We start from the raw sequence: 21,529 nt of genomic DNA on the forward strand, positions 1-21,529 counted from the left end.
TGTTTCTCTCCATGGCACAGCTCACTGTGACAACACACCTCTGAAGATGCCAGCCACAGATGTAGGTGAAATGTCAGGAGCCAAAACCACCAGACCACAGTCACACAGATAATCCACAACAGCCAACTGATTCCAGCCACAAAAGCCTACCACAATAGAAAATCCACATCATCTACCTGTGGAGATGTCAGTTTACTTGTGGACAAAAAGTGACAGGAAGATGAGATAGCCAGACACGCTGGGAGCAGGTGGAGCTGCAGTGGTGCTGCCCGCATCTCAAGGGTTAGCTTTGACTGCTTGGGCAGAGAACTGGTCCAACGTGTGGAGCAAAATGACAGGATGCTGCTGCCTAGCATACCCGTCCAACAGTTTCAACTCCTCCATACCAATTGCTTGATGCACTCAACCTTTGAGCCATGATCCCTCCATTCTTCTCAGCCCATCTTTAAAAAACCCACACCTTTATTGTCCTCCTTTCTTTGCGCTGGTATACAACTCCCTCTTGGTATCTGTTTACTTCTTTCCAGTTTGGATATATCTACATCAGGGGTCTGCAACCTGCGGCTCTCCAGATGTTCATGGACTACAATTCCCATCAGCCCCTGCCAGCATGGCCATTTGGCTGATGGGATTTGGCTGATGGGATTTGTAGTCCATGAACGTCTGGAGAGCCGCAGGTTGCAGACCCCTGATCTACATGAAAGATGTGAATAGGTTTAGCAGTCATTCTTTATTTTGTAATATAGTCTCAATGCATTCTTTGGATGCATTATACTGTGTTCATGGCATTGTTTGCTTTAAATTGCTCAAACTGCCTTGAGCCTCTTCTGGAAAGGCAGCTAATAAAGTCAGCAAATTCATACATTCTTTCCCCCTAGGGAATGTATAGAATGGTAGTTCTGGGAGATCCGGCGTGGGTTATGGTAGAAACAGTGTGGAGAAGCATGTTCAGATCCAAGCTGATCTTGGGCTGGTCATTGTCTTACAGCCTAAGGTATTTAATGTGATCACTGTGAGGGTAGCATTTGGGGGACAGAGGAGGACTTTGTGTATCACCCTGAGCTACTTGGAGTTAGGATGGGAAAGAAATGCACGTAGACAGCCAGCAGGGTATAGTGGTTAAGGTGTTGGACTAGGAGGACCTGGGAAACCCAGCTTCAAATCACTATTTGTGCCATGGAAGATTGCTGGGTGACCTTGGCCCAGTCCCACTTTCTGCCTCAATCCTAGCTGGTATTTAGATGGGAGATCTCCAAGGAATACCAGGGTGTGACGCAGAGGCAGGCAATGGCAAACCACCTCTGAACATCTCTTGCCTTGAAAATCCTATGCGATCACCATAAGTCAGCTATAACTTGATGGTGTGATTGCATTTGATTTGATAGTCTGTGTCCTTGTGGAGAGACTTAATAAGCATTAGGAGCCTGTTGTCATTGCCCATTCTGGTAAGCTTTTTCCCTAATTGATCCCTCAAGACAGAATCAAAAGCCCCCTTGAAGTCCAGGAAGGCGGCATGTAAATTTACCCTTGGGTTACTATGGTTTTTAGTTATTAGTTGACTGAGAATCACACAATTTCCCCTTTCTAAATCCTATCTGCTCACGGCCTAAGATCTTACTTTTGATATCCAATCAATAAATTTGTCGAGGAGGTATTTAGAATACCATTTTTATATAAATGACAAAAGGATGATGGACCTGTAGTTTGATGGAGACAACTGGTCACCCTTTTTAAAGATAGGAGCCGCTATTGCATTAGTCCATGCCAATGGAACTAGCCCAGTTTTATTAACTAACATGAAAAGGGAAGCTAACAGAGGAGCTCACCAATCCACATAGGCCAGGGGTGTCCAACTCTGGTGCCTCAGATGTTCATGGACAACAATTCCCATCAGCCTCTGCTGGCATTGATAGGCACAGGGACAAAGGCCCTGTCCACAGAACAAAAGTTCTGACCGGTTACAAAAATAACCATCCAAAAGCTTCTTCAGTGTTCAGAGATTTATTGTTTTCTTTCAATTCTGCGCAGAAGAGGGAACTCTCCTGTGTTAGCAACAGGGAGGAGGTTCAAGGGGCTATTGCTGGCGTAACATAAGTTATACCCTCTTACAAACATCCCTCCTTGTCTTCAGACCATTGGTTTGAGTCAAGAAGACGTACAGACCTGGTCATCTCATCCCACCTTTTACCACACCTTGCCCATTCCCATATTTGGTGAAACTTAAGTCAAAAACACCTTGCGTAAAAGGTTTCTATAACTACTGGTTTCTATTTTACCTTTATCTGTATTTGTGAGCTTCTGCTAATTCCTTATCTCCTTGGTGGGGCCCTGTTTTCCCAAACCACCTGAAAAACTCAGTGTCAGGCTGCCCCATGAGTTTCGTTTCTTCCAACTAAAGTAAGCTTCTGAAGTGCTTGGTGCCCAGTGAATTACTCTCATATAACTTGTATGATTAAATACGATGGCTTAAAACACCATAAACTATATGTCCATATCAGCATGGCTAATTGGCCATGCCAGCAGGGGCTGATGGGAATTGTAGTCTATGAACACCTGAAGCGCCAAAGTTGGACACCTCTGACATAGGCCTTAAAGAACTGTGGGGTACGACATCGTACCGGGTGCTCTATACAGCTTAAGTTGATCAATTAGCAGTTTTACTTCTGCTTCTGTTATGGTGGGCCAGGCAAAACACACACACATAGAGAAAGGTATCAGGAGGGTTGCCCAGGGATGTTTTCTAGAGAGAATCCTTGTTATATCAATAAAGTACAGGGATTGTTTGGGGAAAGCCTAATTAGTTAAAACCAATATGCCTTTGTACTGCAGATACCATTATCAAACATACTACTGTTTCTACTCTGTTCTGAAAAGGGTCTAGAAGTCCCACTAGTTATGGGGGAGATTAGAAACATTGGGGTGAAGCGTTGCTATGTTGTTTTATTGCCTCTTGCTTTTATGGCACCCGGCTAGCAGCAGCCTGAAACTTGCATCTTCTTTGCCTGCCAGAAGTTCCACTACATCCTGGAATATGAGGGCCTTAAGATAATGATGACTTCCTTTTTAAAAAATAAGGCCTGATGGAGAGTTCTGGGGCATTCAAAAGGCATGCAGACTGCTTGCTCTGTGTCTTTGGGTTGGCGCTAATAAAACGTATTACAAGGATTGGGTTCTTTGGCTATTTTAATTTTACTTTTAGACCAAACCTTGCCTCGGAAAAGACCCAACATTCAGATGAAACTGCATTCTCTTTCTGGCCACACAGTGGCTCTCTGGCACCAACAAAGTGTATGATATGCTTGACAGTTATCCTCTTAAGAGCACTGTGAGATGAATCAGGCTGAGAGAGAAAGTGAGCTGGGGGGGGGGGGCAGGGGGTAAACCTGGATCTCCAAAATCTCATGGCCAAATTCGACATCCTGGTGGCCACAGGTTTACCCATGGCAAACACTGCTGTTTTAGGAGAAAATTTGACCATTTAAAAATACTTCAAGGGCCGGATTCTGACCAGGCCGGTGGTGTGTGAGTGGTGGTGAACTAGACAATTTTGTTTTCTTGCATGCCCTTTTTCAAATAAGTGTGTGCATCTACTTTGGTACTTGAACAGGCATTTTTTTTGGGGGGGGATCACCTGCCCCCCTCCCCATGACATGGCCCTGATCAGGATCAGGCCCTTATGGCATTTTTAAAAATTTAAAAATTTAAAATGGTGTTCAAACCTGTGGCCACCGTAATACCTAGTCTGGCCCTCAGTTTTGTGAATGGACCCCTACCCCACAACTTACTATGATGATTCTGTTACTTATGTAAGAGAACTGGTTCTTCACCGACCAATATATCACCCCCCTAGTGCTACCTTCCCCTCACCCTCCCACTAAGGAGATTTGGGCAACAGACTGAGACTCCCCCCCTTTTCCATTTGACCCTAACAAGTTTGGTTAGGCTGAGAGAATGAGAGCATGAGTGACCTAAGTTTGTCAAGCCAGCTTCATGAGGCTTCAAAATCAAGTCCCTCCATCCTACTCCTGGTCCAGCACTGTGACTTCTGTTCCATACAGGCTGTTCCTCCTGCCTACATCTGTTCTGGAATACAGACGGGGCTCTGCCCAGCTGCTAAGCTAACTGTGCACCAACTAAAAATAAGGGAAAGAGTGTTTATTCAGTGGTGGTGGTGAAGTCACCCCTGGAATTTTGTCACCTCTCAGAGCCCTAATGGCTCTCTTGCTGGAAATGATCCTGGCTGGGGAGGGCTAAGGCCTGGCTTTAAGCAGCCAGGACTGAATTCGATAGCTTGAGGGTCATGGGTTAAAAGTGGAGGCCAAGAAAAGGGGCCAGTTGTTTTTGGGCTGGGAGGGTGTATGGAGTTTGATACTTGATATACAATGTTTCAGAATAATCAATATTTCCTTGGCAATTAATAATGAATTTTCATTATTCATTGCAAAGCATGTGGAGGGCAAGCTATTCTAGAAATAGTGCTAATGTCACCATTCACCTTCCATTTCTGTTCAGCAGTTTACAGTCATTATTGACTAGGTTGGTTCTGCAAAACAGAAACTGGTTGCCAGGAAGGCTGTACGTTTTTTTCGGGGAAAAAATGCAGCAAATAATCTGATCTAATGGGTGCCTGTTTCCATGGATAGCTTCTGCTCTCTGAAGTAAAGTATTTCAATTGCAGGAGATTTTGGTCTCTACATGCAGGGTTTTTTTAAACTGTCAAATCATAGATTACTTATGGAAACTCCATAGAGTTTTCAAGGTAAAAGAAGTTTGGAGGTGGTTTGCCATTGCTTGCCTCTGCATCATGCCCTTGGAGGTCTCTTATCCATATACTAGCCAGGGTCAAGGATATGAATGTGTGACGGGCCCAAAGTCACCCAACAAGCTTTCATGGCAGAGCGGGGATTCCAATCTGGGTTTCCCAGATCTTGCTCTGACCAGAGGCGTAGCTCCAAGGGGACAGGGGGTACGTGACGTACCGGGCACGCACCCCTGTTGGGGGGTATCGAGGGCATTCCGGGGCGGGGCCATCTGGGGCAGGACGGACGGAGGACACACCAGTGCACAGGACACTTTCCCCTCTTGCTACTCTTCTGACTCTAACACCTTAACCAATACACCACACTGGCTATGCCCAGCATTTCTAGCTACATTTAATTAAATGTAGGGATGACAGAGGATCTCAGATTTTACGTAGGGAGTGAGAAACAAAGACCCTGGTTTGGAATGTCTGAATCCACTGAAAGCTGAGCCCAAAGCTACTCTGAAGCTCACTTTGAAGTTCTGGAACTACACTCCACCATAACAGCCCTATCTCAATTTGAAAGGGATTTTGAGGGCTGTAGGAGATGGATATAAGATAGTGAGGGGGTATCTGGGCTGCATTGTACTCTTGAAGCCATTATGAGAATTAATGATGGCTAAATTTGAACTAGGTATGGGGGGAGGGGAAATGCAAGTTGTTTTCAAATATTTTTGGAGAATATTTAGTATGACTTGAAGACTCTGAATTGTGATACAGTGGGTTTGCCCATTTAAGAAACATGACATCGAGTTGCAACCAGCTTATGTCAACCCCATCATAGGGCACTCCAGGCATAAGAGGAGAGGGGGTGGTTTGCCATTGTCTTCCTTCTCATAGCAACCGTGGTCTTCCTTGGTGGTATCCCATCCAAGTACTGAACAGGGCCAATCCTGCTTAGCGTAGCTAAGTGGGACTATTCAGATTGCTGAATATTTAAAAGACATGGTAATTGTAACTATGTGGAGTCATAGTTATCCAAAGTCTGTGAGTATCTCAGTATTGCCATAGACTTCAGCCCCTTGAGAGTAGGAAGGGGGGGTTTATAATCACAAATCAAATTTTTCCAAGTTTTTTTTTCCAAATTGAATCTGAAACTCTCATTAAGAAATCATTAAATTTGATTTAAGGACATAGGAGTGCTCACTTGAACTTTGACTTCATTAAGTTCAATTAGTTTTGGGTTTTTTTGGGTAACAGAATTAGCGTTTGAGTAATGAAGCCAAAGCAGTGTTTAATTAGTTCATTAAGCAATCAAACTAATCAAATGAGAGTTTTTTTGACTTCATTAACTCATTGGGTCAAAAGTGCCATGTGACAGTTGCCAGCCAATGGTAAGTGATAGAATAAGAGAGCCAGCAAAATGAAATATTCGCTAATGAGTTATGCGATATCAGATCATCTGGGAATAATTTAATGGTTCGCGCTGCATGGTTTGTTCACAAATTGTGCAGTCCACATCTCACTGAATTAAAAAAAAATCTGCCCAAGGATATTAATAGGCCTGAATTATACCCAAAGTTTATCGAATCATAAGGCTGGAAGGAATCCAGTGGACCATCTCATTCAAGATCCTCTAGAGAGAGAATATGCTATACCTTAAAGCTGCCCTGACAGATGTGTGCACAATCTGCTATTGAACACCTCCAAGGAAGTTAATTTTACAACTACCCTTGGGAGCTCGCTCGGTGCTGAAATGCTTGCATAGCCGAACTAGACTTTTAGAAAAAATATTGCATGTTGCAATCCTTTCTGGACTAGAGGACATCAAGGAGAGAAGGACAGTGAATTTGAATGCTCCCTTTTTAAACAAAACACAAAATCATCTCCAAACTCAAGGAAAGTTTGCATCTCAGGGGTATACACTAATTTCTCATAGATATCCGACAATTCTAATGCGTATTTTAATACATTGTTTTCAAATGACATGTTTATTTATGTGTTCAGTCACCTAGATTGTTTACAGTCCACCTTGCGCACTGAGACTCAAAGCAGATTACAGAATTAAAGAACAATGGGGTAAAAACAAGACAATAAGTGTAATAAATGGCGCTTTACACTACAAATTCCATTCCCTTTATGAAAGCACTGCCTCCCCTGAATAATTCCATTGCACCACAACCATATCCCAAGAAGAAGATTGTACCATCTATAGAATGAAAGATAAAAGTACAGAATTTCTGTATCGTTGATAATTTCATGGACAAAGGCACTTTGGTAGCTGTGGATAGAGGCTAGGGCAGGGATCGGCAACTTTTACCACCCAAAGAGCCATTTGGACCCGTTTTCCACAGCCCCGAAGATCTACCGAGCCGGAGAGCCACCTCCGGTTTGGCCCCTCCACTCACCTTTCCTTCCAGCCCTGGAAGGCAGAGGTGCTGGGCAAGGAAACCCCCTCTGTCCGATGGAGCGGGCAGCCGCCTGCTCTGTGGGGCAGAGGGGGGATGGTGGCTGTGGCCTGCCTGGTGCCACCGCCTCTCGCACTGCAGGAGGCAGTGATGCCGGGCAGGGAAACCCTCTCTTTCCGATGGAGCAGGCCTGCTTCGTGGGGCAGAGGGGGGATGGCAGCTGCTCTGGAGGGGCATGCCCATGCTACCTTCCAACCTCCAGGGGTCAGAGGGCAGCATGGGTGTGTCCCTCCAGCAGCACTGGACGGAGAGGTGGGTGGAGGGGACGCGAAAAGCGGTGCCCTCACGTACAGAGCTGCCTCCGGTTGGGCCCCTCCACTCACCTTTCCTTCCAGCGCTGCTCTGGAGGCCTGGAGGGACACGCCCACACTACCCTCTGACCTCCAGGCCATGCAGAGCCACAGCATAAGGCTGAAAGAGCCACATGCGGCTCCGGAGCCACAGGTTGCAGACCCCTGGGCTAGGGGTTTCTGCTATATACAAACTAGAGGTAAGACTCACTTTGTGTCCACCATGTTCGGCTCTCAAATATATCATTTTTACAGCCACAATCATTTGTAAAGCCAAGCCTTGTAAAGCCTTGGAACTCACTTCCTTGCCATTGTCTGATGTAAGCAGTTGACGAACAGCTTTGTGGCTGCGCAGTAGCTATGGGGGTGAAGTTTCATTTCCTTCTGCCTTTGAATGCCTAAAAAATGGAGTGTTAATTTATTATCATTGACTGACTGATTTACTCACCATTTAAATGACTGGTTGGTCACCAGTGTGCAGTGTGCACCAGGTCTTTTGTGTATGTATGTGTGTGAGGGGGGGATTAGGACTTCCTTTGGGTGGTATGAGAATGCTCATGCATGTAATAATGCCGATTGTGCTGTGTTTGGATATGTGGACAGTAACCCTACTAACAGGTTGGAGTGGCTCAAAAATAGTCCAACTGTGGGACCAAAAGTAAAAAAAAAACCCTGCTGTTTGAGCCTTTATGAGATATACGATGTGCTAGCCTTGAATTAAAATATAGAAGACCTTCTGTTACTCTCAACAAGATGCAAACTATGCATTGGAATACCTGCATCAAAAATGGACTGAGTAGAACAAGGCCAGAGAAATGCGTACAATATTTTAAAAAAGCATTCTTGTAATAAAGTAGATAGTAATAATGGCTAATTAAACAGCCCGATCACTCCAATAATAAGGTGAGATGCTTGGGGAAGAAGGAATGAAAAAACAAAGCAAAACCTAAGCCAGAAGCTTTTTGAAGCAGTACTGTTTGTTCATTTGCAATTCCAAAGGGCTCTGGGATTGAGGGGAGAGCCAAGGATAAACAACCCTAAACAGCTGCAATTTAAATTACTATTGTCTGAGGAATGGCTCATGGGAGGCCCAAACAGTGCTGTTTCCAAATCTGATGAGCTTCCTTCCACACTTCTCTTTATTTATTTATTACACATTAACAGTCCTGCAATCTCATTCCTTTGTTTACGCATACACTGTACGGTTAGGAAGATGGGAACAGGTTTGCAAGTTCCTTACTGAGCAATTAGGTAAACAAACAAACAAACAGCCATACACTTCCCCTTCTATCTCCAGAAGGAAAAAGTCCCAGAGATTTTAATGATATTCTGGGAAATGGCCTGGAGCATTCTCGGAAGCAGATGGGTGAATAGGTAAGGCCATTTTCTCATCATGTATAAAGAGCAATTGGTGACAATCAGTATTGTCTGATCTGGCTTGGGAATCTAAACACGCACAAACATATACCCCAGTGACTAAATATATCAATCTCCCTGCCGATGATGAATTATAATCTAACAATATGCTCCCTTTTCTGTTTTTCTCCCGTGCCTGTCTCGTATGGCCTCTGTCTTACCATTGCTTGACATTCTAGGGAGCTAGGCAGTTCTCTTCCCAGCAGAAGGGAACTGAGCTGTCAATAGTGATGGACAACTTTCATCTGTGCATGATTCCTGGTAGAATATTCCTCCCGACTCTTGGCGGACACATCTGTCAGCCAGGTGTTGTGCTCTTCCTGTGCCAAGATGGTGCACGCATACAGGTGTATGGTTGCTTTTGCAGAGACTGTGGAGAGCTCTCAAAACCACACCTACATACACCAGGGCTTGTTTATTTAAATTCTCTTCTCTATTTTGGTAATTAAGAGAGATATTTGGAACCTTACAGTGGCATGTGATTAGAATTTGTGCAAGCAGTGCCCAGCGCTACAACACACCTGTGTATTTCCCTTGTGCGTGCACAGCTGCTTTGCTTAGAGTCTCATTTTGTGCCATTTAAAGTCCACAATGAGCAAGCAAAAATCCTTTGAACTAGGAATTTGACAGCACTAGCCCAGAAGACTGTTCTAATCAAGTTAATATAATTCAATTTTGGTTTTGCATGACTTAAATCTTTTAGATGCGCAAACGTTTTTTGGAACTGCACATTTTTTTCCTGGAATGGCTCATTTTGTATCTGGTTGCATTTTTTTTCTTTAAAAAGGTCTCATTTTTTTCTGCCACTCATGCACATATATACACTGGTGCCAGAACAGCCTCCCACTCACACAGGCGTTTGAGCTGAGGTTTGTTGAGAGGCGTGTGCCCAGATTTCTCAAATTCAAATGCAGCTGAATAACAGCGCAATCCTAAACAGAGTTACACCCCTCTGACTCAAGAAACTTGGAAGCTTATAACTATGTGTAGGACTGCACTTAAGTTAGAATTTTTTCCCCTGTCACGCATGCATACATAGTGCAAAAGCAATAATTCCACTCCCACAAGCATTTGAAGTTTAGTGAATCTCTTACATCCCAGTGATCAGAATCACCTCTAGGGAAATGACTTTAAAAAACCCACACAGTACCTGGCCTCCCCATTCATTAACTTGATCACAGCTGTAAATGCTTTGCTTGAACTCAAATTCCTTCAACAGCTTTTGGTGGGGAAGGGAATTTGAAACTAGTCTCAGATCCTGTTTCAGGTGTATGGTCTCTAATTCATTTTCCCCTACATTTCACTTTAGATCTGACTCTCCATCCACAGCTGCATCTAGGTAGGGTTACGAACTCCAGCTTGGGAAATTCAGAGAGACTTGTTGTGGAGTCTGGGATAGGTGGTGTTTAGGGAAGGGAGGGTCCTCAGCCCAAATCTACCATTTCCCCCCAGGGTAGTTGATCTCTGTCATCTGGAGATCAACAATAATTTCCCAGCATGGAGTTGAAAATCCTGGGGCCCTGCAACTATTACTCAGTTTCCCATAAAGTGTCTATATGAATGCTCCAGGGAGTCAAACATAAAACATTCCTGGATGGGGCATAAAGTAGACGTCAGTTACTGCAGGGGCTTCCACAGTCAAATGTGGGAAAATTCCCACGCAGAAACAGACTGTGCCTCTCATGCACCTCTGCAACTTTTCTTCATTCAAAACTGCCACATTCGAAAAAGAAAGGGAAGGCCTTAAATCCCTCACAATGGGAGTTCAGTGACGAATCCTTGATGTTTGTGACATTCACCTCAAAATCCATATTTCGTCTTATGAAACACTGTGTACCAATGCTTACATTTCCTGCCAAAAGCAGACTTGTATAAGTTTAGAAGTGGGGGACCTACAAGGACTTGAGGGGGACATCTCATTTCCCCTTGCACCCCTCCCCCACTGTTTCCTTTTCTTCTGCCCTGGCAGCCTCCTTAGCATCTCCACTTTTCCTGCTTTCTTCTCTTCTTCCTACCAACCAGCCAAGATATTTTACCTGCTGTTCTGTCTCCAGCTTTCATTCCTTCCCTCTTCATGAAAGCCTCTCTCTCCCTGGGAAAAGTGTGTATGTGTTGCACAATGGTTGTTGGCACTGGGCCTGGCCTAGTTGCATCGTGGACAGTGCTAGGGCTAGGTGGGTAGTATGGGTAGTGGTGCTTCTGGACATTGCTGCTGGGCTCATCTTCCATCAGGGGACATGACAGGGGAAGGGATGGGACTCTTTCCAGAGCTATTTTGGCCTCCATGTCCACCCCTGCTCCGTTCTATATAGGTGTGCCATCTTCTAGGTAAGGGGTGGGGTTCTCCTGGAATTCCATCTCATCTCCAGACTGCAGAGATCAGTCGCAATGGAAGAAATAGCAGCTTTAGAGGATGGACTTTATTGCAACACATCTCCAATGAAACTCTGCCTTCCCCAGTCATCACCCTTAAATCTCCAGGAATTTCCCAAGCTATGGCTGGCAGCCCTACTCCAATGGGTTTGCTTTACAGAAACCAAGGTTGGAAAAACTAAGTAGTATTGTTATAGTTTTCCAGCAGCTTCCAAAATGGCCACTGAGAGCTCAGTGGGCATTTTTTCCCCTTGAAGCTACTGGTCTGCAGGTATAGTTCCTATCATTTTGAGCAGTTTTTATCCTACAGAATGTTAAAAGATATTTCTGCAAACTTGGGACTTCCTTCAGGTTTATAGAGAAATCCCTCTACCTCCCTCCAGCTCTATTTTACGGCTCTATTGATCCACACTCTAGATCTGATTCAGAATCAGATATATGTCTGCGTAGGGAGGGTTTTCAGACATAGGATTTGAGCATATTGTCTGTTTAGTTTACGATTTTGCCATTTTGAATCAGTTTCTTTTCCATTTATTTTCCTGCTCCCATTTGCTCACGGAATAGGAAGGATCATGTTAGGTCTAACTTTCCAGTTGTAAAACATGTGCCTCAAATGTTCAAACAACAGGAAAGAGCTCACATGATACACAGCTCCCTCATATTAAAAAGGTGCCTTTGGGTTAGATTTTGCAAGTGTCAGTCACACAAAACATGCAAACACAATTTGTCATGAAGATTCTCAAACTTCATCAAGAAGCCACACAGAGTCTGAGAAATGTCAGAGGGCTCTCACTTGCCCAGCTGGAGGGAAATACAGCTGTGAGGAGTCCACGATGCTGGGGTGCTGACAGAAGGGCAGGATAGCAGAAGCCTTCCTAGTTGCAGTCCACACACTAGGCAGAACTGCTGGATTCCTATGGAGCTGACAAAGAAGGCAGCTGGATGGAAGGTAGACTATACCAGAGGTGGTGAACCTTTGGCACTCTAGATGTTATGGACTACAATCCCCATCAGCCCCTGCCAGCATGGCCAATTGGCCATGCTGGCAGGGGCTGATGGGAATTGTAGTCCATAACATCTGGAGTGCCAAAGGTTCGCCACCATGGCTATATGCCATTACACCCCACTGAGGTCTCCCTCCTCAAATCCTGGCCTCCCCAGGCCTTACGCCCCATATCTCCAGCAATTTCCCAACCCAGACTTGGTAACTCTGTCAGGGAAGAACTGAGAAGAGGGTTGGGCTTATTGGAGCCACAAAAGGTAGCATGGCCTTCACAGAGGGGAGCTGAAAGAATGGACGTTGTCCGGGAACACTGAAGGGGTGTGTTAGGAGAGTAAGAGGACCAAAAAAAGATGGCCAAGGAGGCACCTACAGGACTCTTTGGGTGGGTGCGTGTGTTAAGTGCTATCAAGTTGCTTCTGCCTCAGGGCGACCCTATGAATCAATGTCCTCCCAAATGTCCTATTGTTAATAGTCTTGTTCAGGTCTTGCAAACTGACCAGCCCAATTTTAAAAGACCAGTACCAAGACTTAGGGCTCAGTGAAGGTGACATTAAGAAAAGTAGGTCAGGAAGAAGATCAGAAATCCTTCTCCCTGACCAGCTAGTTTTCTGCATGAGTTTGCCTCTTGAAAGCCAGCGTAGTGTAGTGGTTAAGAGCAGGTGGGTTCTAATCTGGAGAACCGGGTTTGATTCCCCACTCCTTCATCTGAGTGGCAGAGGCTTAGCTGGTGAACCGGATGTGTTTCCGCACTCCTACATTCCTCCTGGGCGACCTTGGGTTAGTCACAGCTCTCTCAGAACTCTCTCAGCCCCACCTACCTCACAAGGTTGTGGGGAGAGGAAATGGAAAGGAGCTTGTAAGCCACCCTGAGTCTCCTTGCAGGAGAGAGAGGTGAGGTATAAATCCAAAACTCTTCTTCTCAATCCTGTCTCAAGTAAAGATGTTAACCAATTCACCCAGTTTGAGGAAAAAGGAATCTGTGAAAAGATTGTGTGTGTTGCTCTTTAGATGAGAGAAAGCACATCTAGTCAGGTGGATCTACATCTGTGTAGAAAGCTCACAGCCAACCACATTTAATTCATCCCAGCAGGATTTCCTCTTTGCAATGCTAGTCACACGGCAGGCTTTCCTTCAAATTCTGCGCAGCCTGGTTCTGACAGTGTCCTGTGAAAAGAAGACAGCAAAAGGAAATCTCTGTAGACCATTTGTTTCTACTTGAATTGTTGCTGGCCATTGCCAGCCACTTGGGAACTATGAAGGATGTCTTTCATAGAGGAATTATGTTTGAGAAGAATTTCCTCACCTGCTTTGCTTCTTACCAAGGTCTGGAATTCAGCTCTCTAGGGACTAAATTAGAGATAATTTTCAATTTATCATCCCTGCTATTTTGGTTCCCTAATCTCCATTTTGATTTCAGCTTTCTCTTTTGAGAATAAAATCTATGGTTTTATTTTTGACTCATTTCCACATGCTGAATTTTCGTAATGAAATATACATACAGTCTTCAACCATATTTGCACATTAGTAAATCAACCTTCACAATCAGCATTCAGGAGTCATATAATTCCAAAACCTCATCCAAGCATTCAGGGTGTAAGATTTCATTTTTCAGGTCCATGAAGTTCTGGAAGTGCAGGAGGTCCTGAATCTTATGTGCAGTTAAATTAATAAATCAGCATGTCTATATTTAATTGTGCAAGCCTAGAAGGTGGAGGAAACTTACTTCCAGCCAATCACCACACATACTCAACTTGGGGACAGGGCTTACACAGAGCCAGTCAAAACAAACACCAACAAAAGAGCAGAATGTGGCAGTTGCAGATGGCTTACCTTCTAAGATCTGATGAGACTGGGCTAGTTTGGATCAGGGCACCCTAGGGACCCTGAGGTATAACTTGGGGAACACTTTAAGCTGTAGTGAGGTGAGAAAGTGCCCTTCTACAATGCTTTTAAAGAATACTGGGTGTCATGAGCCAACCCCTTGGTACTTACCAGGACACAGAGGACTCTGAGACAGAACCTGAGGACACAGTGCAGCCAGAGTTGGCTGCTCCTGGGGAAGACCAGGCAGCAGAGACAACACCCAATCCTTCCCTGCCTGATGACATACAGGTGGAGGAGCCTGCAGATCCTCCTAGGGAACCTAGTGATGAGCCAGCTGTACATAAGAGGCAGAAGCAGAGGCTGCTACTGCAGAAGCACAGAAGGAGTTCTTGTTTGGCAGCAAGTTTGAGGTTAGAAGTCTCTGCATCTGATGAGGACTAACTCCTCACAGAATCCCAGCCCTCTGAACAAGGCTCTCGCTGTAAGCTTGCTTCTGCCTGGGTGAAACAAGTGTGTTACCTATCGCTGCTGAGTGCCTGGTTCTGCATTGATTCCTAGCCTGCTCCTTGGTTCTCCTTGACCTATTGGACTGTGACCTGACTATGCCCTGCCTGCCCCCTGCCTTGACCCATTGGACTGTGACCTGACCACACTTGTGCTTGCCGCCAGTTTTGCCCTGCAGGGTCAATCCCGGCTACACCCCTGCCTGCTAGCAGCACACTGGGTCCAAAAGGAAACGGAGGGTGCACTAATATCGCTTTTTAGTAAAACAAATTTAACAATTCATTGCCAGAGTGGACTACAGGGGTAGAGAAAGAGTGCCTCTGAACAAACACAAAGGGGTTTTCTTGATAGTTTCTTGTTGCTGAAGATTCATAGCCAGCTTCTATACAGCTGAGACTTCAGAACACCTGCTACAACTTCCATGAAGCCATGAACCCTGGAACCTCTCTATTTGGGAACTAAGCACAGCAAGTGAAAGAAAGGGAGAGAGGGGAGATTTACTTGCTGGGTCCTCTTGGCTTTTCTTTCCCCAGCTGGGTTTCTGCTCACTGTGGTGGGGAAAGAGCCTGGCATCCCCAGCAGCCTTGTTCCCTCCTGCCACGGCAACCACCTTTCCCCATCCCCACCCTCTTTGCTCCTTTGAAAGGAGGCAACGTTTGCAGGAGTGGTCCGTGGGCTTCTCTTATTGCCAGGGAAACAGAGTGGCCTGGAAGGCCCATCCAGGATAAAATTTGGTGAAGAGAGTCCCAAGGAGGCCTGGCCAAAATGGATGCCAAAGCGTACGGCTGGGGAAAGGATGGTACTTAACAACAACAATAACAATTCAAGGAGGCGGAAGTTGGTTTCCAGTTTGTTCAGTTATCCTCAGTATTTCTAGATGGAGTCACAAATAAGGAATTAGGCAGGGGCGGAGCGAGGGGGAACTGCACCTGGGGCATGCATGCGCCGTGCGCCCCTGCCACGCCCCCGCCACGCCCATCCCTGCTACGCCCTCGCAGGGGCACGTGCCCAGTGTGTCGTGCACCTCCCTGCCCCCTTGGCGCTAAAGCAGCTGGAATTAGGAAATGTGAATAAGGAATGGGGAAATAAGGACTGGGGGAAAGGCAAGAGGGGTTGTTAACCCACTGTTAACCCACCAACAATTTTCTGAAGCGCATTTGTTCATACAGTGGGCTTTACTGCTAGTTTGTACAAAATAATGAAGACTGTTTGTATAAATATCATAAGCATTACATATAAAACACATGTGATGAGCATAGGCAAAATGAACAAATACACAAAGCTAAAAGCAAAAAAATATACAAGAAATATTGCAAAAATGAAATCTGCCTATCTGTTCTTGAATGCTGGACACATTGCAAGAAGCCAAGAGTCACTGGACAAGACAGTAAAGCTAGGAAAAGTTGAAGGCAGCAGGAAAAGAGGAAGGCCCAACATGAGACGGAAGGAAGCAAGACCAGAACAAAGCTGTTAACAACAGACATTTGGGTGGACTTTCATTCATATGGTCACCATAAGTGGGAAGTGACTTGACAGCATTTAACACAGACACACACTTGAATGTAGCTTTCTTATCAGATCACACAGCATGTGATAGGGGGTTCAGATATTTTTCTTTTAAACATTAAAAAATGCATAATCCAAAGTTTCATACTTTGAACATACCTGCAACCACTTCACTGGTTGCCTCATGCAAGGGTAGGTAAACTTGGACTGTCATATATTTCGTTTGAATTCAGCTTTCCAGGCAAAAAGTGGGAGACAATGAACGGTTGCTGTTTTCAGCAGCAGCCACACATTTCTCAGGCCATCAAGTGATGCTCTATGTTAACAGAAGCTACCCATTTCTTATAGCGGAGAGTGAAGTTATGACATTGTTCCTGCATCTATCCAACAAGAGCCCCTATGGAAAGCAGAGCCGAATGCAACTGTCACACAGTGTTATGAGAGCTCAGAAGATGCCTTCATTGTCTAAGAGAACCATTGGTCACACTTGCAGGCAACTGAGAAAATGCCCTTGACTGCTTGACAATGGGTCACCTCTTGCTGCTAATTAAAAACCTGACAGTGACATGGAAGTTATTTATAAGTTCATGTCTTCTCACTCAAGAGCCCATCTCACCATCCTTCCAAAGTCCTCTACAACATGGTGAGTTCTCAAGCAGTTCTCAGATCTGGAGTTGCCAACAGCCTGAAGAAAATGTCCTACCATGCAGAGGAAGGCAATAGCAAACCATCTCTGCTAATCTCTTGCCATGAAAACTCCATTATCCTGGGGTCACCAGGATGGCACATGATGATGATGATGATGATGATGATGATGATGATGATGATGATGATGATGATGATGATGATGATGATGATGATGATGATGATGATGTGGAAATGGGCGCCCTGAAGCTTTACATGGCATGGAAGGAAATAATGCCATCCTAGCAAGCATCTATTAAGGGAGTACAATATTCTTTCCTCCAGCTCACCAGAGACATGATGATGGGACCACATCTTCTAAAAGTAGGCCAAACTGTCCCATGCCTACTTGTAAAGAAGCAAAATACTGGGACCTATAGACAAGTGGTTTGTACATTGGGGATATTCTTCAGGGGTGGGATGGCAGAGAGGAACTGCTTGGTGAAGCCCTTACGGGTTTTGGAAGAAAGATCTGGGAGGAAGAGATTTGTTAGTGATTTGTCCCCCTTAAGATTCTGCATAGAATCATAGAATCATAGACTTAGAGACCACAAAGGGCCATCAAGTCCAACCCCCTGCCATGCAGGAACACACAGTCAAAGCACTGCCAACATATGTTCATCCAGCCTCTGTTTAAAAACCTCCAAAGAAGGAGACTCCAGTACTCTCTGAGCCACTGTCCACTGTCGAACATCCCTGACAGTCAGAAAGTTCTTCCTAATGTTTAGGTGGAATCTCTTTTACTGCACCTTGAATCTATTACTCCATGTCCTAGTCTCTGAGGCAACAGAAAACAAGGTTGTTCCCTCTTCGAGAATCGACATGGCATCCCTTCAAATATTTAAACATACCATGTCCCCCTTAACCTTCACTTCTCCAGACTAAACATCCCCAGCTCTCTAAGCCTTTCTTTATATGGCATGGATTCCAGACCTTTTACCATTTTGGTTGCCCTCCTCTGGACACATTCCAGCTTGTCAATATCCTTCTTAAATTGCAGTGCCCAGAACTGAACACAGTACTCTAGGTGAGGTCTGACCAATGCAGAATAGAATGATAAAATTACTTTCCTCAATCTAGACACTATACATTTATTGATGCATCTCAGAATTGCATTGGCTTTCTTGGCTGCCATATCACATAGGCCTCACCTGAGAATTTGTCTACCTTTTTGTCTACCTAGCCTCTGAGCCATTTTAGGTGACAGAAAGACTGTTTGAGAACTGTTAGGAATATCTCTCCATCCCCAGGAGGCCTGCAGCTTTTCACCTGAGAGGAGTTCCCATGCCTCACTGCCTTTTGCATAAATTCTTGGTCTGAGTTAGCCTGTTGATTGGGAGGTGTCAAGACCAAATCAGTGACTCAGACAGAGATGCATTGAACATCCCCCACTGAGGATGCTTCTGCAGAATACCTGCATCAGGAATGACAGAATGATCCAGGCCCTGGGAAGATGATGAGAAGGAAGAAGTGTCAAAGAAGTTAACCATCCAGAGGCACGGCAGGCACCCTCCTGTATGGATGAGCAATGAGAGCTCAGATAAATTAATGGCTTTCTCCTGATTTACTTGCTGCAGTTTTACAGAACAGTAGCATGCCCCAGCTGAAAAGTCAGAAGGAGCATTTTAGAAAGCTTTTGACAAAGGTACGGCTTGTGTGAGCTCTTTGTTTTTCCAAAGTCAAGTGAGCTGCACAGTCCAAGGTCTGCTGCTCTCTTGGCTTGTCAAGCAGTGATTGCTGCAAAGTGAACATGACAAGGGGACCAAAATGAAAGGCAGGGTGCAGAGTGGCAATGAAGGTGACAGCAATTAAGCTGTCCCTCTGTTAGCAGCCACCCGCTGGCTGAAGGAAGAGTGCTAATTAAGGAGGGACTCATTACGTTGCGGGCTGAGAGAGACCTAAGTCATGATGAAGAAAGAGGAGTGATGAGACATGGTGTGGTTGCATGGGGGCGCGGACGTCAAAAGAGAAAGTGTCGTTCCATTCATTGCACTGGAATCAAACACCCACTTTGTTCTGGTTGGTTCTTCTAACTGGAGGAGAGATCTTCCATTGGCAGGTTGGCCATTGTGGTGGAAAACCTCCTGCCACAGATAACAAGCACCTGCTGGAAGGGACATCACAAGCATCGCACATTGCTCAAGGGAATGGCTAGCACAGGGCTGACAACACTATCCATGCCAGGGTTGCAAGTTCCTGATTGGGAAATACCTGGAGATTTTGGGGGTGGGGCCTAAGGAGGGAAGGGTTTGGGGAGGGAGGGGCTTCAACGAGGTAATACCACAGAGTCCACTTTTCACAGAGGCCATTTTCTTCAAGCGAACTGATCTCTGTTGCCTGGAGATCAGTTGTAATAGCAGGGTATCTCCAGCCACCATCTGGAGGATGGCAAGTGTAGTACAGGCTAAAATCCTTGGAGGAAAGGCAGGATAACATTTGCAATTATAAAAATAAATAACTAGCAGTGTAAACTTTGGTTGCTTGAACTAAATCACCATAAACAGGGAAAAAGGTAAAACGTGGATCTAAATGGTTTACCCAGACCTCACTAACAGCAGATTAAAACTGACTCTAGGGTAGTGATGGCGAACCTTTTAGAGTCCGAGTGCCAGGGGTGGAGCAAGGGGAAGCTGCATCCAGGACATGTGTGTGCCCTGTGCCCCTGCCATGCCACCGTCCTGTCCTGGAGTGCCCCTGGAGTGCTCCCGGAACACCCTTGCCACAGTGCGTTGTGCACTCCTTGCCCCCTTGGTGCTATGCCACTGCCGAGTGCCCAAACTGGGACGACAGTGCGTGTGCCCACAAAGAGGGCTCTGAGTGCCATCTTTGGCATGCGTGCCGTAGGTTCGCCACCATTGCTCTAGGGTGTGTGAGGGACATCAAGTTAAGAAGCAGTGAACATGTTGGCTTTATGTTGGCAGCTCTGTGTTTGAAAATTCCTGAAGGCTAGGCGGTTGAACCTGAGCAGGGTGGGGTTGGGGGAGAGGAGGGACCTCAGCAAGCTATAGTCTCACAGAGTGCACCTTCCAAAGCAGCCATTTTTTGAAAGGAAACTAATCTCTGTGGTCTGGAAGCAGTTGTCATTTCAGGAGATATCCAGGTCTTATCTGGATATTGGTAATCCAGCAACTCAAAGCCCCAGGTATGCCAACCTGAGCTCTGGTGGAAGGACAGGATAACAGTACGATAGGGTCCTTTTGGCCCTTCAATCACGAAGTGCTGTTTAGTTCCCTGCTTCCTCCTCTGGTTGAGGTCCAGCGCAGAGCTTCCTCAGTAGACCTGGCCACTCCATGGATTGTTCAGTTCAGATCCAGCAAATTCCTTTTCTACTCTGATTTTTTGCAGAAGAGGAGGAGACATATTCGCTAGGTCCTGACTGATGTTGCCACTATTTTTGCCCTCTTCCAACTCTCTTTTAACAGAGTATTTTTTGTATCGGGCATTTTTAATTGCTTTAGCTTTTCATTGATCTTCTGTAAGTTGCTCTGTGTATAGCTTTTAGCAGAAATGCAAATTCATGCAATAAATAACTATATTTAGGAAATGTGATCTGAATAAATTGCTTCTGAAGTCTAGGCAGACTGTTCTTTTAAGTGCTGAGCGTCTGCCCTTTCGAAGGCTCGGGAACCTTTTTGACAAATTTGTACCTTGCAGGGGTAATTTCAGATATTTGAGTGAGGCTTATTTTTGCCTAAATTGCTCTTAGAATTTGGAAATAAAATCCTCTTATCTTGCCCTTAAGTAGTCAGCCGCGTAGTCCAAGGATTGTGAGTGTCTTTGTGACATCTGAAACGATGGTAGGGAGGCAACGTTTGCAAAAGGAGGATGGGTAGATCCCCCAATTTCAGCTTGGGAATTTCCTGGAGATTTGGGAGTGAGTTGGTGCCCGGAGAGGAAGCACGTCAAGGATGACTGATTATGCACAGGTCTCTGCCTTGTGGCAAAGGTGATAGTACATTGGGGCAAGATTTCTTGTACAGATATATTTCCCCATTCGCTTTCCAGTTTCCCCAAGCCAAGCAGCACCACTTTAAGCATGAGTTTAATTTTCTTTGCCCCCAGAACAATGGTGATTTGTCCGCGAGCACAGCTTTGCCACAGACATCTTCCCCCCACCTACCGCCAGCTGACCTAGCTTCACCCCTCCCACTCCCTTGCACTCCCGTGCACACTTCTCCCCTTCCCTCTTCCAGTGGCTACCTTCTTCCTCCTCATTCTGCCTTGATCTCCCCCCCCCCCATACACACACACCCAATCAACTGTTTTCTGACCCAAATGGGTAGCATTTGGACACAGAAAGATTACTGCTAGTGCTGCCTGTTTGGACAGGCGGGATGCTAAGCTGTAGCCTGTGGGGAAAGAGAAGATTGGGAATCAGGAGGGTGTGCCAAAATGCAGATCAAGCTGTTAAGGCCGGTCTGTGTCCTGCCATCTCTTCTCCTCTCCCACCAGAGGATGGAAACAGTGGGCAAAGAATCTTTTCAGACTTGTTATTTTTTCAATAGTTGTTATTTAGTACAGTGCTATATTGATATAAACAGATAATCATTGCAAACTTGCTGTCTTTTATTGCATTTGAAAACATGATGTTTGGCTCCAAGTGGTGGATCAGATCGGATCGGATCGGCCATTTCCCTCGCACTTCCACCAGCCACTGAAGTTATCAACAGGCTGGCAGGAAGGGGATGTCTGTAGGATGAATGACAAATAGCGGGCTAAA

This window comes from Sphaerodactylus townsendi, linkage group LG06 (genome assembly GCF_021028975.2).
Source record: "Sphaerodactylus townsendi isolate TG3544 linkage group LG06, MPM_Stown_v2.3, whole genome shotgun sequence".
In the NCBI taxonomy this organism is placed as follows: Eukaryota; Metazoa; Chordata; class Lepidosauria; order Squamata; family Sphaerodactylidae; genus Sphaerodactylus; species Sphaerodactylus townsendi.